Consider the following 13,954-nt stretch of genomic DNA (forward strand, 5'->3'; position numbering starts at 1 on the left):
TAGAAAGATAAAAAGTGCAACGTAGAGTATGGTTCCTTATAATTGGGAGACTTTGGCCTTTAGATGCCATGTTGTGTTGACATCTGTCTTCCAACAAGATAATTTTTTGTCCCTTTTTGAGTACAGTGAATATGATGGAGTCCAGCAAGTTTTTCCACCTTAATTCAAGGAAGCAGCCTACACACAGCACTTCAGTTTCATGAACAGCCATATTGTATGCTTCTGGGGGAAGGGAGTGAGTACGTGTGTGTGTGTGTACATGCGTGTGGACACCTACACCCACATGCATTTGGCTATGAAGCCAGTGATCAGTAAGTTTGCAGCGTAGAAGTAAAAAAGAATGTGTCTATTCTGTAATCAATAAAAGTGTCTCTTATCATAACTGCATCTTGTGTGAGCCCTCCCCCCTTCCTTCAGGTAGATTATAGGATTTGACACAACCCCAGACCAGGGGTGGAACAGGCACAGAGTTTGCCAGCAGTTCCCATCTCTCCAGTATCCATCTGACACACAGTTCTCTCCTTGCTCTTCTTCCTTTTCCACTGCAGGCAAGAGAAGAACTTATTCTTCTATAGACTAATAGCAAATGGCTGCATTTCCAGTGCTTGCTTACTTTTAACAATAGATGGCCAATATTCGGACCATTCCCTACAAGTCACTGTGATGAGCTGATTGATGAATAAGCCCATACTGCACTCCGGGTAGGCCATATAATTCCCACCCAGAGCTTTCTCCCCAGCAGAGGCATATAATCCCTCTAGCTATTTAGCCTGGGGCTCAATTTATCAGTACGGCTTCACCTTACTGAGGCTGAAATACCAGGTCAAACAAGAGGAGAAGTCGCTTCTCTGAATTGCATCCTGCAGGGTGAAAATTTCCTGCTCTCAAAAGTGTGGGAAACAACTTCTCTCAGCAAGCAGAAAAGTTGAAGTTGTACCTCCAGAGCACTTAGGGGACTCACAGGGCTGGAAGTAGCAGCACACAAGAGGAGAACCCCACAGAAAAGTGACAAGATTAAAGGATCTTCTCTCCCCCGCCCCCCTCTCCCATCCCTCCCCCAAACGGGTAGCAAAATCAAAGTTAAAAATGTATCTATGGAAGGGACTGATGAAAGATTAATAATTAATTTTAGAGCAGCGAAACAGCATTTTTTGAAATGTAAATTTGATGCGCAAAAGTGGCATATTATGATAAGCAGGAGCAACAAGGGAGAGTGAGTACAGGAGGGCCTGTTGCTCAGAGACTGGCTAGCAAGGAACACTTACAGCAGGCTTTATTTTTTCTCTTCCCCTCCCTCTCTCTCTTTATGCAAACTTATTATCTGAACTTAGGAGGTTTTGAAGAAGTTTAAGGGCTGCATATCTGAGGCACAGAGTCTTCAGAGCGCATCTCAGCAACAGTTTTGCCTTGAAAGCTAAATCTCTAGTTGTGCATTGCCATCCAGTGTCTTCCCATACTTCACTTCTTCTGACCGCTCCTGTTGCAGTGGTGCTAAACATCCGATTACACTGCTAAGACTTTCTCTTCTGCTTCTAATATTTGGATTTAATTTTCTGCCTCTTTCCACCTTGCATCCCTCCCAACTCCCCTCCTCCTTAACTCAGCCTCTTTTGAACCATCTCCTTTTGTGCTTTTCCCGTGCATGGTGCAGGCTCTTTTACTCTCCCTTTTCTTTTCCCAGCCCTGTTTACATGAGGGCTTTGAGAGCAGCTTCACCGTGCGCTCTCATGAGAGTTGTGCAAATTGCACCAGTGCTTCAGTTGGAAGAGACACTCATCTCTGGAGCCCCATGCTGTGCAAGAGTGCATCAAGGCCAAGTAAGCCCCTTGATGCTGCCTCACGCTGTGATCCTCCTTTGCACAGTGTCATGTGTCAGGACGGTTTTCCCACAATGCATTCTTTAGTTCGGTGTCAGGGAAAAGAAAAAAAGAACAAATAATCTGCTGCCGTCACAAGCAAAGACATTACCTGCAGGGCAGGGAGAGGAGCCAGTCTTCTTTCACTGAATCAGATTTACTCCCCAAAGTTGCCTTTAGACATGTATTTATTAATTAGTGCCCAGGCAGTCCAGTCTCTGCCCCTTCCAACTTTTTGCCCAACACATGTTGGCTTTTTGCAAACAGTGGGAATTTTGGGAAGTTGTTAATGAAAAAAAATCTTGCGCTTTCATTCTTTTACTTGGATTAAACTGATGATTTTATTTATGCATATTGACAGACCTATGCTTCGCAAGTACAATTAATACCATATAAATCATTCATATCCCTGCCCTGTCATTTATGGGAATATAGCGTAAACTCCATAGCCTTATCTTAATTAAACTGATAACACACAACAGATACAGCTCCAGTGCATATGAAAACAGCACTGAACACCGCCGGCTCTCTCACAAGCACGCGTTTGTACAGGGTTTTTACCACCCAGCAGCAGCATTTGGGTAGATAGACAGGCTCTGCAGCCTGACCAGAGAGCAGAAATCAAGCCCTGCATTGTTCTGAAGTTTGCTGGGAAGGTTTCGACACTGCCATGTGGTTTGATGCTTCTCCCACAGGGAACTCACACAGCCACACAGCCAAGCCTCTGGTGTTGGCAGTGATACACCCACATACACCTCCATGCAGGGGCACTACAGCAAAACCAGGCACCACCACAGCCCAGGGAGAGCCAGGAAGGCTGATATGGGGACGAGGCCAAGCAAGGAGGAGTTATTGGGGCAGGACGTAGACAAAACTTATAGCAAAGCGATTTGAAACCAGACAGCTCTGCTGAGTGTGAAGGGACAAGCTGCAGCACGGCACTTTGCCCAGGGCCACGTGGGGAGTCAGACAGGCACTGCACCCATTCCCTACACCCACAAGACAGCAGAGAATGGGTGCAAGTGAGGTGCTGCTGGCTTCCCTCGCCCTCCCAGCAGAGTCACACACTGCCAAAGTTTGCCCTGTTCAGGAAAGACTGCAAAATCCTTGGCGTAGCTCCCCTTCTCCTCTTCCTCCCCAGACCTCTGCCTCCCTCCCCTCCATCTCTCTCCACTGTGGGCAGCTTTGCAGACCTCATTGTATCAGATTAGCTGGCAGGATGATGGGGTATGTGCATGTCTGACATCAGCCCCAGAGGAGATGTGGAGAGGGGTGTAAGCTGGTTTATGGGGAGGATGAGTGCTCCATCAGTGCCGCTGGAGCAAAAGGTAGGCCAGGGTAAGAAGAAATATTCCAAAAGTGTGTTTCTTTGGTTTGCCTCAGAAAAGCATCCCTATTCAAGAGGAGCACTTAAGCATTTGCTTATGTTTAAGCACATGCTCAAATCCTGTTGACCTAAACAGAAATGAAGCATATGTGTTTAAACGAGCATATGCTTAAGTGCATTCTTCAGACAGGAGGGATGAGGGTAATTAAGCACGTATCTATATGCAAGCTAACTATCTGTCATTTACATTTAGTCATTGTAATGCATTTTGGACAGTGAACAATTCTGGCAAGGAATTTTTTACTAATCATTTCACAACATTTGATAGCTTTAATGAAAACACAACATTCCCTGTTCCTTTGAAATAAGGTTTTCTCCCTTAAAAAAAAAAAATGAATAAACCAAAGCATGGATTTTGTAGTTGCAATTTTTTTTGAGAAGGTAACAAATAGCACTGGAATGTAAGCTGCAGTCTGTGTCCACTGGGTCATTTCACCGGAGAGAGACATCTTGCGTAACCATGAAAGGAGACAAAACTGTCATTTAAGTCTTGAAACACAGAATAAACTTTTCCCATCCATTGTTCTCTTGTATATGTGTAAACGTTACCTTTAGCTGGCATGATTTGATTTAGACCTTCCCCACATTGCAGCTGGTTTAATGGAATGCCATAATAGTGTCACACGGTTATTCTTGAAAAACAGCTACTAAATGTTGATGTTACTTATTGTAGCAATATTTATGTGAGAATGCTGCAAATACTTGGGAAAAGGTTTTAAAGGTTGAAAGGCGAGTATAGCCATAAATTATGAGTAATGCTGCAGTTGGGAAGTGACATAAAGTTCAATGGCCTCAGCTTTCGACACTGTGTGTTCATTGTTTTGGACACTCATGTGACTGCGTCTCACCCAGGCGAGGGCTGGTTCTCTCCCTTGCTGGATGGGATTTCAATGCAGGATTGTGGAGGTTTTTTAAAGTGATTCTCTAATGTCTATTGTGTAACTTTCTCATCTCTGACACAAGAACCAGCCTAAAAGCGAACCTTAGTAGTCTGAGTGACTGAAACAGATAATGGAGTTCATATTGATGCTGGTTTACAAGATTAATTCACATTTTATTTCCTTATAACACTGAACAGAGAAACAGAAGACAAAAATACAGTGCTAACCAGTAAAGCAGATTTGTTTGTTTCAGGGTTATTTACAGGGTCTTTGAACTTCTTTTTGGGACCCTTCCACCCGGCAAAGTATAGAGAAACCCAGAGCCAAAGTCAGCCCAAAGGGTTGCAGGGTTGCAATGCTGCTGGCACAGTGGAGTTTCCCTACTAGGCAGAAGATATGTGGGTCAGCTCTTCCCTCAGGACAGGGAGGGAAGAAAGAAGGGATGGAGCTGGGGCAAGGAGCCTGGGGGAAGATCTGCAAAGCTGTGCTGGCTGCTGCCAGCCCCCACTGTGGCCATCACTATTTGATCGCATGCTCAGCAGCAACCTGCTGGCTTCTCTCGGACTGCGACACAGGCAAAGCAAGGATAACCTTGCTGCTCACAACAGCCCACGGCATCTTTTGGCTGTATCTAGACTAACACAAGGAAATCTTGGAACAGATAAGGTCCTGAATTGCGAGATCACTCCAAACTGTCCTCAGACATACTGTGTCGTCCTCCTACTGATGCTCTCCTTAGGCAATGGAGGACTTTATGGTTTAGGTAGATTAGATTGGTAGAATCATGGAATGATTTGTGTTGGAGGGATCTTAAAAATCATCTAATTCCAACCCCCCTGCCATGGGACACCTTCCACTAGATCAGGTTGCTCGAAGCCCTGGCCTTGAACATTTCCAGGGAGGGGGCATCCACAGCCTCTCTGGGCAACCTGTTCCTGTGTCTCACCACCACCACAGTGAAGAACTTCTTCCTTACCTCTAATCTCAATCTACCCTCTTTCAGTTTAAAACCATTACCCCTCATCCTATCACTACAGTCCCTGATAAAAAGTCCCTCCCCATCTTTCCTGCAGGCCCCCTCTAAGTACTGAAATGTTGCTATAAGGTGTCCACAGAGCCTTCTTTTCTCCAGACTGAACAAACCCAGCTGTCTCAGCCTGTCATCACAGGGGAGGTGCTCCAGCCCTCTGACCATCTTTGTGGCCCTACTCTGGAATTGTTCAAGCAGGTCCGTGTCCTTCTTATGTTGGGGGCCCCAGATCTGAACACAGTACTCCAGGTGAGATCTCACCAGAGCCAAATAGAGGGGGAAAATCATCTCCCTCAACCTGCTGGTCACGCTTCTTTTGATGCAGCCCAGGATATGTTTGGCTTTCTGGACTGTGAACACACATTGCAGGGTCATGTTGAGCTTCTCATCAACCAACACCCCCAAGCCCTTCTCCTCAGGGCTGTTCTCAATCCATTCCTCACTCAGCCTGTGTTTATGCATGGGATTGCCTCAACCCATGTGCAGGACCTTGCACTTGGCCTTCATGATGCCACCTCTCAAGCCTGTCAAGGTCCCTCTGGATGGCATCCCTTCCATCCAGCCTGTCAACAGCTTGGTGTCATTGGAAAACTTGCTGAGGGCGCACTCAATCCCACTGTCCATGTCACCAACAAAGATGTTAAACAACTGTGGTCCCAACACCAACCCCTGAGGAGCACCACTCACCACTGTTCTCCACTTGGACATTGATCCATTGACCACAACTCTTTGGCAACCATCCAGCCAATTCCTTATGCACTGAGTGGTTCATCCATCAAACCGATGTCTCTCCAATTTAGAGACAAGGATGTCGTGCGGGACAGTGTCAAATGCTTTGTACAAGTCCAGGTAGATGACATCAGTTGCTCTTCCCTTATCCACCAATGCTGTAACCCCATCTTAGAAGGCCATCAAATTTGTCAGGCACGGTTTGCCCTTAGTGAAGCCATGCTGACTGTCACTAATCACTTTATTTTCCATGTGCCTTAGCATAGTTCCCAGGAGGATCTGCTCCATGATCTTGCCAGGCACAGAGGTGAGACTGATTGGCCTGGTCTGTTTATGAAGTTCATTTTGAAACAGAAGTGTTAATTCTCCAAGTGCTGTGGCATGCAGAGGGGCCCCCAACCCCCCTCAAAACTTTTAAACATGCTCTGGAGGGTGCAGGGAGAAGATAGTTGTACTCAAACCAGTGGGTTTTCTTTGTGGGCGAGGAAGTGTTCACATGCTTAACTGTGGACAAACCTCAGAGAGTGTCATTAGGGGTGATTAAACTCCAGTCTATAAAGTCCTTAACAACCATACCTGCAGTTCTCTGTACCATACTACGATGTCCCCCATGCTACCTGCTGCCTTGTAGCGCCTTCACCATTGGCAGTGGCCCCTGCCAATGCCAGTGTCTGATCAGCTCCAACCAGAATGGAAGGTGCTTGCCGTTTAGCCACTGTTAACTCATTACAGGAACACACCGGGATACTGTGATGTGAATACTACCGGTCTGCAATTATGGCAAGATCTCCAGAAATGTCCACATCTTTGAGACAGCTTCATGTTTCCTTCAGTTTTGCTCTGCTGCTTGGGTAAGGCTTTCAAATCTCTGTGCTCAATGGTATCTGCAGTCTGTTAATGAAGCTCCTGGCCAGTTCCCTCACACCAGGACCACAATGGTGACATCCCAAGAGTTTTCAAAACCCTGATAGGCTGTCCAGTTACCAAAACCTCATAAATTGTCCCTGAGCAAGTGGGATCCTCTTCTCCCTTTGCCCTTTGGCTGGAGAAGCTCTTTCTGTTCAGTGGAAGAGGTGAAAAACATAGGAATGACCAGAGACAATCCTGGCACCTAGGGATCGCTCCACCACTGTACAAGCCTTCCTGGCCTGGCAACTTTTCCAGGAACAAGAGCACTTTGGAGATGGACCACTTTGCTGCTCAGGGCTTAAAGCTTCCATCTGTGCCCTGTCCTTTCACAGTATTGAATATTTTATGCAAGCACACACTGATACAGGTGTGTGCATTTGCACAGTGTTTGTAGCACACATCATTTATTCTGCATTTATAAAAAGTCTGTAATGGATCAGTTACATTATTTTTTCTCTGATTTGAACAGGTTGCTTAATAAATGAGACAGCCTGTAACAACGTTCTCTTCTGCCAAGGCAGGAGGAATGGGGAAGTTGTACAGATAAGTTTTTAGCAAAGTTGCAAAATGTCATTAGCACATAAAACCTAAAATCACCATAAGCCCATAAAAACTATGGTAAGTGAACAAGTAAACTCACAGTAAGCCTACAATCACATAAAACCTATAATAAATTGCTGTTGTGTAGTAAAAGATGATTAAAAATTGATTAAAACAGTTCAAACTATGTGGGTCTCACCTTAATGCATCACATGGTGTTTACACTACCCTGACTTGCAAGGAGCACTGTGTGATGGCGGGGGGAAACAGGTTATGCTTACCTATAACAGACCTGAAAATCAATAACTTAGTGTTCGGAAACTACGCCAAATAAAAATACTTCGCTTGAACCTCACAAATGCGCAGGGCACATCATCAAAAGCACAGATATGTCATGTTAGAGGGCTGCCAACACCACCATCTTGCTTTCAGTGCCTTCTCCTCAAAAACTGCTAGTGCACATAGCCTAACCTTCTTCCTAGCAATGGAGAGGCACTTAAATACAGCTAATAAGCAATTTAAGGATCCCAAATATGAAAGAAAATGCCAATATCTTGCAGCATCCATTTCTTCAGCCAGCTGTTTTGGGGACAGATTCAGGGCAAGCTCTGCATGCCAGGCAGTGCCACAAAGGTCCCTTCCCTCACTTGCAAGTCCCGAGGCTCCTATTCCAGCTCTGTGTGATGATATGAATTAACCTCACCCTATTATTTTCTCTGCCTCCACCAAGGAGCAGCAACCTCAGTATTTCATCATGTCAGTCCAAGTCTGTTATAAATCAATCACCTATGTCCTGCTGCTGTCTGTGTCTCAGGAAATGGTCCCCAAGTGCCAACCATAGGATACTTCACTGTATAAATGCTGCTTCACTGTGCCAACATCTCGCCCTTAACAAAGAAATAGCTCACACAAGATTTCCATGATCTGTCCCATCATGACCATGGGCAGCAGTAAGAAGACAAGTTCATGAAGTTCAGCGTATGCACAGACCTGCGACAAGGATGCTCGGAGCAGCCTTGCCTGCTTCCTCCATGCTGAAGACCCTGAGATGAGCACTCTCAGCAACCCCTCAGTCACATGAAAAATAGATCCACCTGGGGTAACCACCCAATGTTCCCCTTAGAAACATGCTGTAGAGCAGCAGCTGGTTTGTGCTCATGGCCCCATGAGATGTGGTGACACATACTCTGGTGACCAGTAATAAGCTATTTATCTTTTCATTTCTGATAGCTTTATTTGCAGGTAGTCCCAACAGAAAAAAAAAAAAATCTAAATTCACCAAATACACTGTTTATTGCAGGTCTTTTAATCTGCCCTTCCTGCAAAGAAGATGATATTCAGACAGTGAAGTGAACGTGAGATCCATTCCTGAAAGTAATGCAGAGTATCAGAGTTTGGGGGCAAGAAATGTCTTTTCTAAAGATGGTTAACTAATAATGTCTCAGTAATGATAAATGGGGATTTTCAGAAAGTCTGTTCAGCATTTCTAACCCAAAATACAATTTGCAGATCAATTTTCAAATTGAAGTCCCGAAAAATCTCCGAGAAAAAAAATTAAATGAAAACACTTAGTCGCTGGTGTGATATCTTCCTGTTAAGGAAACTGGTTCAGTACACCTTGTCTAGGAAAGGTGGATGCAAAGGAAGAAGGCAAGGCTAGGCAAGGGAAGAAAAGGAAAAATATATTAGGAATTACTCTATCCCTCGCCAATCTAACTTTTGATCTATAACTTTAATTTGGCTTTAGTAAAGACTATGTAATCAATTTATTTCTGAGTTTTAAGTCATGTAGAAAATTATCAAAGATACTGATTCTAAAAGAAAATGCATATAATTCAGTTGCATAAGGTTAAGACAGAAAAGTCCAAATGTCAAGCTGAGTCAAAGAAGGTTCAAGAAGATTCAAAGCTGTGGGATTTTTTTCTTCAAAGCTACAATCTCTTAGACAATTAAATGAATGACTGAAAGTGGTGGTTTGGGATGGTTTTGGAGGCTTCCAAAGAAATACCATTAGTAGCTGGCAAACTGTAAAACCACCATTAAACGTAACCTTGAAGTTGATACGATTTTCATAGAAGATCTATCCTTTAAAAAGTATTAAATGTGCTACAGAGCTGGCCAGGAAAATCATCTATTCCTTCTTGTCTGCTTTGTTGGATGTCTACAGGATAACAGCATGTGATGCCTCAGTGAAAGTTAAAGAATGATGTCCATAGGGCAAACAGTTGTTGAGTTATGTATAAACCCATTTTTTCCAAACCTTTAGGGAGAGAAAATCCTTTTGATTTTATTGAATGTACATTTCTGTCTAATCTCCTGCCAGCCTCTCCTTAGCATTACCACTGGCTGCAGAACTGACCCCAGGCTTGAGCTGAGTTCTCCCTTTGGTGTGAGTTGCAACTTCTGGAAACAAGATGTAATGCCACTTTTGATGCCTGTTTGAATGAAGTGGACATCAGTGCACTGCATCAGAGTATCCTCAAGCCACGTGGGATACAAAGATCACTATTGGCAATCATAATTTAACTTCTTACCCTATAAATGCATATTATTTCTATCCCATTACCATTACACACTTCATAACCAGTTAGAGTCTCAGATAAAGGTGTTTGGTTGTTTGCCTTTAAAAAGTAGTACTTAAGCTCTGCTTCAGCAAGGCACCTGAGTTTTTTCTTAGCTTTAATTTCAGACCATTCTTCAAGGAACATCACTACAGCTTAACAGCTATGATGTAATTAAGAAACACATTGGGGACAAGATTCAGACTGCCAGTTTCACTTAGGAAAACCACAGGCTTGTTAGTCAGAGGGAAAAATTAGGAGTACTGAAGGAGAAGTTCCTTCTGCCAAGCTTTAATTGTCTAAGTATACCTAGACTCCATATATAGTCCATGACAAGAAGCAGACATCTCTGGAGAGGAATTCATGTCACTTACCTTAGCCATCTGGGATGAAATAATCAGGAGTTTCAAAATCACACTGTCTTGTCTTTAGTGACACAGAAATGTCCAGATCTAAAGAAAACAAATCTTTGTGATTCTTCTCTCCTATTCTTCTGGTTTCTTTCCTCCTCAACTTGTCCATTGGTTTGAAGAGACATTCAGCCACAAACCAGATCCTTTTGGCCCTTCTCTCTGCTCCTGCACATGACACCTTCTGGACCACGTTGTCTTGCTGGTTGGTGGGCAGATGTCATATGCTTGGTCAGTCTTTCACCTGTGTTTCCCCAACATCTCCTGAGAAACCCTTTCTTCTGTAATCTATATGTCCTTTAATTGTATGATCAGCTTCATCAGACACAGCTGATCTTTATTATTTATTTATCTCCCTTTTCTGGACTAGATAGGAAAAATGGGTTTGTTCTAGGCAGAATCCATCTTTTTGCGCCCATGGGCTCCACTTGAATGCCCTGTCAGCAGATGATGAGTTCCTATTGTTAGCCTGTCTCAGGTGGAAGAGCTTCTCCTGACTCTTCCTCAGCTTCTTCCCCAGTAAGGAAGGAAAAAACACCAGATAATTCATCCATGTTCCATATTGAAAACAGATTTATATAGAGAATCCCCAGTGTCAAAAATGTTAAGCCCTCCATAGGCAGAATTCCCAGTCAAGAGTGCGCAGAAGTGCATGGTGCTCTGGGGCTTCAGAGCACCTGTTAAACTCAGGCTTCTCCAAAGAGCTCCTTATACGTACCTCTTCTTCACCCTTGGGCACCAAAGTGAAAGACCAAGACTTGCTTAACCAATTTCTTGGATGTTACAAGCAAAACCAAGGAGTAGATTTAGCCATTTCCTAACAACTTTATCAAAGGATTCAGAAATACTTAATTCAAGCTGCAGGATGTTACACACAGCTTTGCTTCACACCTTCTCAACATGACCTAGCAGTTCAGTCCTACTAATTTCAAATGCCTGCTGAGCTATATGACGAAATAAGATCCTTAGTTGCGTGAATTCAAAACATAATGTAAATTATCTTTTTGTACAACACGCTAGTATTTATTAATTAATATACGTACACTAGAATCTTACCTAGGAAACATTGTTTGGAAACTTATTAGCAGGTAAGAAGTCATGTAGCTCTTCTTTAAATTGCTCTTTTCCTTCCTTGTCCTGTGCCACAAGCAGGTCCTGAACATCCCCTGTTTTTTCAGTGCATGCCAATTACAGAGGCACTTGCTCTGGATGACTCTGTGTCCGTCCACCACAGGCAGGGCTCAAGAGGCCTCCGTGTTACTCATGAATCGCTGCTGGTTGCAAATCAGCTGTGGTCAAAAGCATGTTGGGGTACCAGGGCAAGTTTGCAGAACAGTTTATACTACTTATAGCCTCTGTGTATTTTTCATTCTTTTCTAAAATATGGATTTGTGCTTTTTATTGTTCATTTTTGAAGTCTGTAACATTTTTAAGAGTTCATTGTTGTATTAAAACCCCAGTTGCATAAGTCATGTAGAGATACAGAAGCAGTGGTGAAAATGTAATAACAAAATGGGGGGAAAAAAAAAAAAAGAGGTTTAAAGATTAGTACTGGACTGTGTCACATGACTTTCTAAAAGGTCCCAGATGTAACCACCAAAGCAGAGTTAAGTGTGTAAGACAGAAAGGCTTATGCATCTTGAGCTAGTGAAGAGACCAATCACCCAGATTTCTCCCTTGGAGTCACAAGTTGGCCTTAGTCTGCAGGTATTTGCATGAGATATGTCAGGCTGCCTAGACTCAGTGGGCTCCAACACAAGTGGATTCGGCTCTCAAGCTCCTTAAGTACTATTCCCCATCTATCAGCTGTACCACGTTTGCAAAGAGGACACTATGGGCACAAACTGTGTTTACCTGAATTTATGCAATCTTCAGTGAGTTACAGATGCATTTATTTGTGTGGATCTACCTCTCCAGTCTTCATTCTGTGCTTCTACAGCAACACCTAGCAAGATAAAACAGGAGCAGGTTCCTTTGTTAAACCTCTCTCACCTTGAACTGATACAAGCATCGTTCCCCATGGGTACCTGATTATCCCAGCCTGTCATTGCCATGCTGTACACCATGCCTATACTTTTTTCTTGCAAGCTGGCTCCCTGCCAGAACTGCCTGCTGTGTTGGGTACTGACACTGTAATAGTCATGTATGCAAGCAAAAAGCACCCTCTTCTTTTCCTGTTTTGATATCCCATCACTAGTGCATGGGGGCAGACAGTCTTGCAAATTTTACATTGCGATTAGTAACAGTCATAGCTTCACAACAGCAGGCAGTTCCCAGGTAGTGCTCCTGCGTAAGGGATGTCTGTCTTTCCAGGATCTTGTCTGCCGCACATCTGTGGCTGAAGTGCTATGGAGAAACAAGGCAGTAGCTCTTGCTCAAAACCAAATCCCCTCAGCCACAATTATCTTAGTCTTTGCCTAAAGCCAAAACTAACACATTCAGAGTCTTAGTCCTGTTGCTGTTGTTTCAGCTTCATTTTACTATTGTCTTCAGTGATGCTTGGTTTTGCTTCCCAGATCTAGATGAAGCTGGTCCACACTGAAGTCTGTTATCTCTGTAAGAAAAGATTCAATAGAAAATCTCTGCCTTTGGCTTTTCTCAGCACTTGCCCTTTCACTTACAAAGCTTATTTATGGTGCAAACGATTTACAGAAGTCTGACAGCAGTTCAACAAGGTGAAAAGCAAAAGGCAGAAGAACTCCACGTTTTCGTCATGTCATAAACATGATAGAACAACAAAAACAATTCCATTTTCTGCTTTCTCCTTTCAGTAGTGATAAAGTCAGGTCTCTGAGGAGGTATTACTGTGAAACTAACACTTAAATATGTGCCTTTGAGGTTTTTTTCCCATTGTTTTCCCTTTAAAACAAAGTTTAAAAATACATTGGGGATTCAGTAGTATCTATAATTCTGTCTAGATATCTGCCTCCCTGAGATTTTCTTCTCTGTGTCTTTTAGTCCAAATCTATCTCTGGTGTAAGCAGGTGCAGCTCCCTCATCTTCCTTGAAGCTGCACCTATACAGACAGAGGCACCAAACCAAAAATTTTGGAAATGCATCCCCTGCAATTACCTCCTTCCTTCCACACCTGCAGCTCAGTACCAGGGTCTTTTCTCCCCGTCTCCCCACAGTGATCCTGTTTGCTGGTGCAAGGAGCAGACCAGAAGGTGAGCCATGACACCATGCCCCAGCACTCAGGTCCCTCACCTCCCACATGGCTCATGTTGACCAGTGCTGTCATGTGCCTGACATGATAGTGTCCCACACTGGCGGAAGAAGGCATCTCAGAAGTCCCAAATAAGTTTTCTGCAAGTCTGGTAACACCTGCTTCTTCAGCGGAACCAACTGAAGAAAAAGTGATATCAAGCCCAGCCAATATAGTGGGATGCCTGCAGCAGGAGCAGCTACTACCCGGTTACTACCCAGATTACTATTTTTATCCTTTTTTTTCCTTTTTTCCCCATAAACCTCAGCACCAATTTTATCCAGAGCAAGCTGGAGAAAGAGAAGCTAAAGGGGAAAGGGAAGGGGAAGGGAGAATATTATTCTCTGGCTGACAGTCAGAAGCAGGTCCAAGCTGGTCTTTTGGAACATTTTGACTCAAAATGATCTCTTGTATGTAAACCTGTATGCCTGATCCCAGCTGAGGGA

Source organism: Strix uralensis, chromosome 3 (genome assembly GCF_047716275.1).
Source record: "Strix uralensis isolate ZFMK-TIS-50842 chromosome 3, bStrUra1, whole genome shotgun sequence".
Taxonomy (NCBI): Eukaryota; Metazoa; Chordata; class Aves; order Strigiformes; family Strigidae; genus Strix; species Strix uralensis.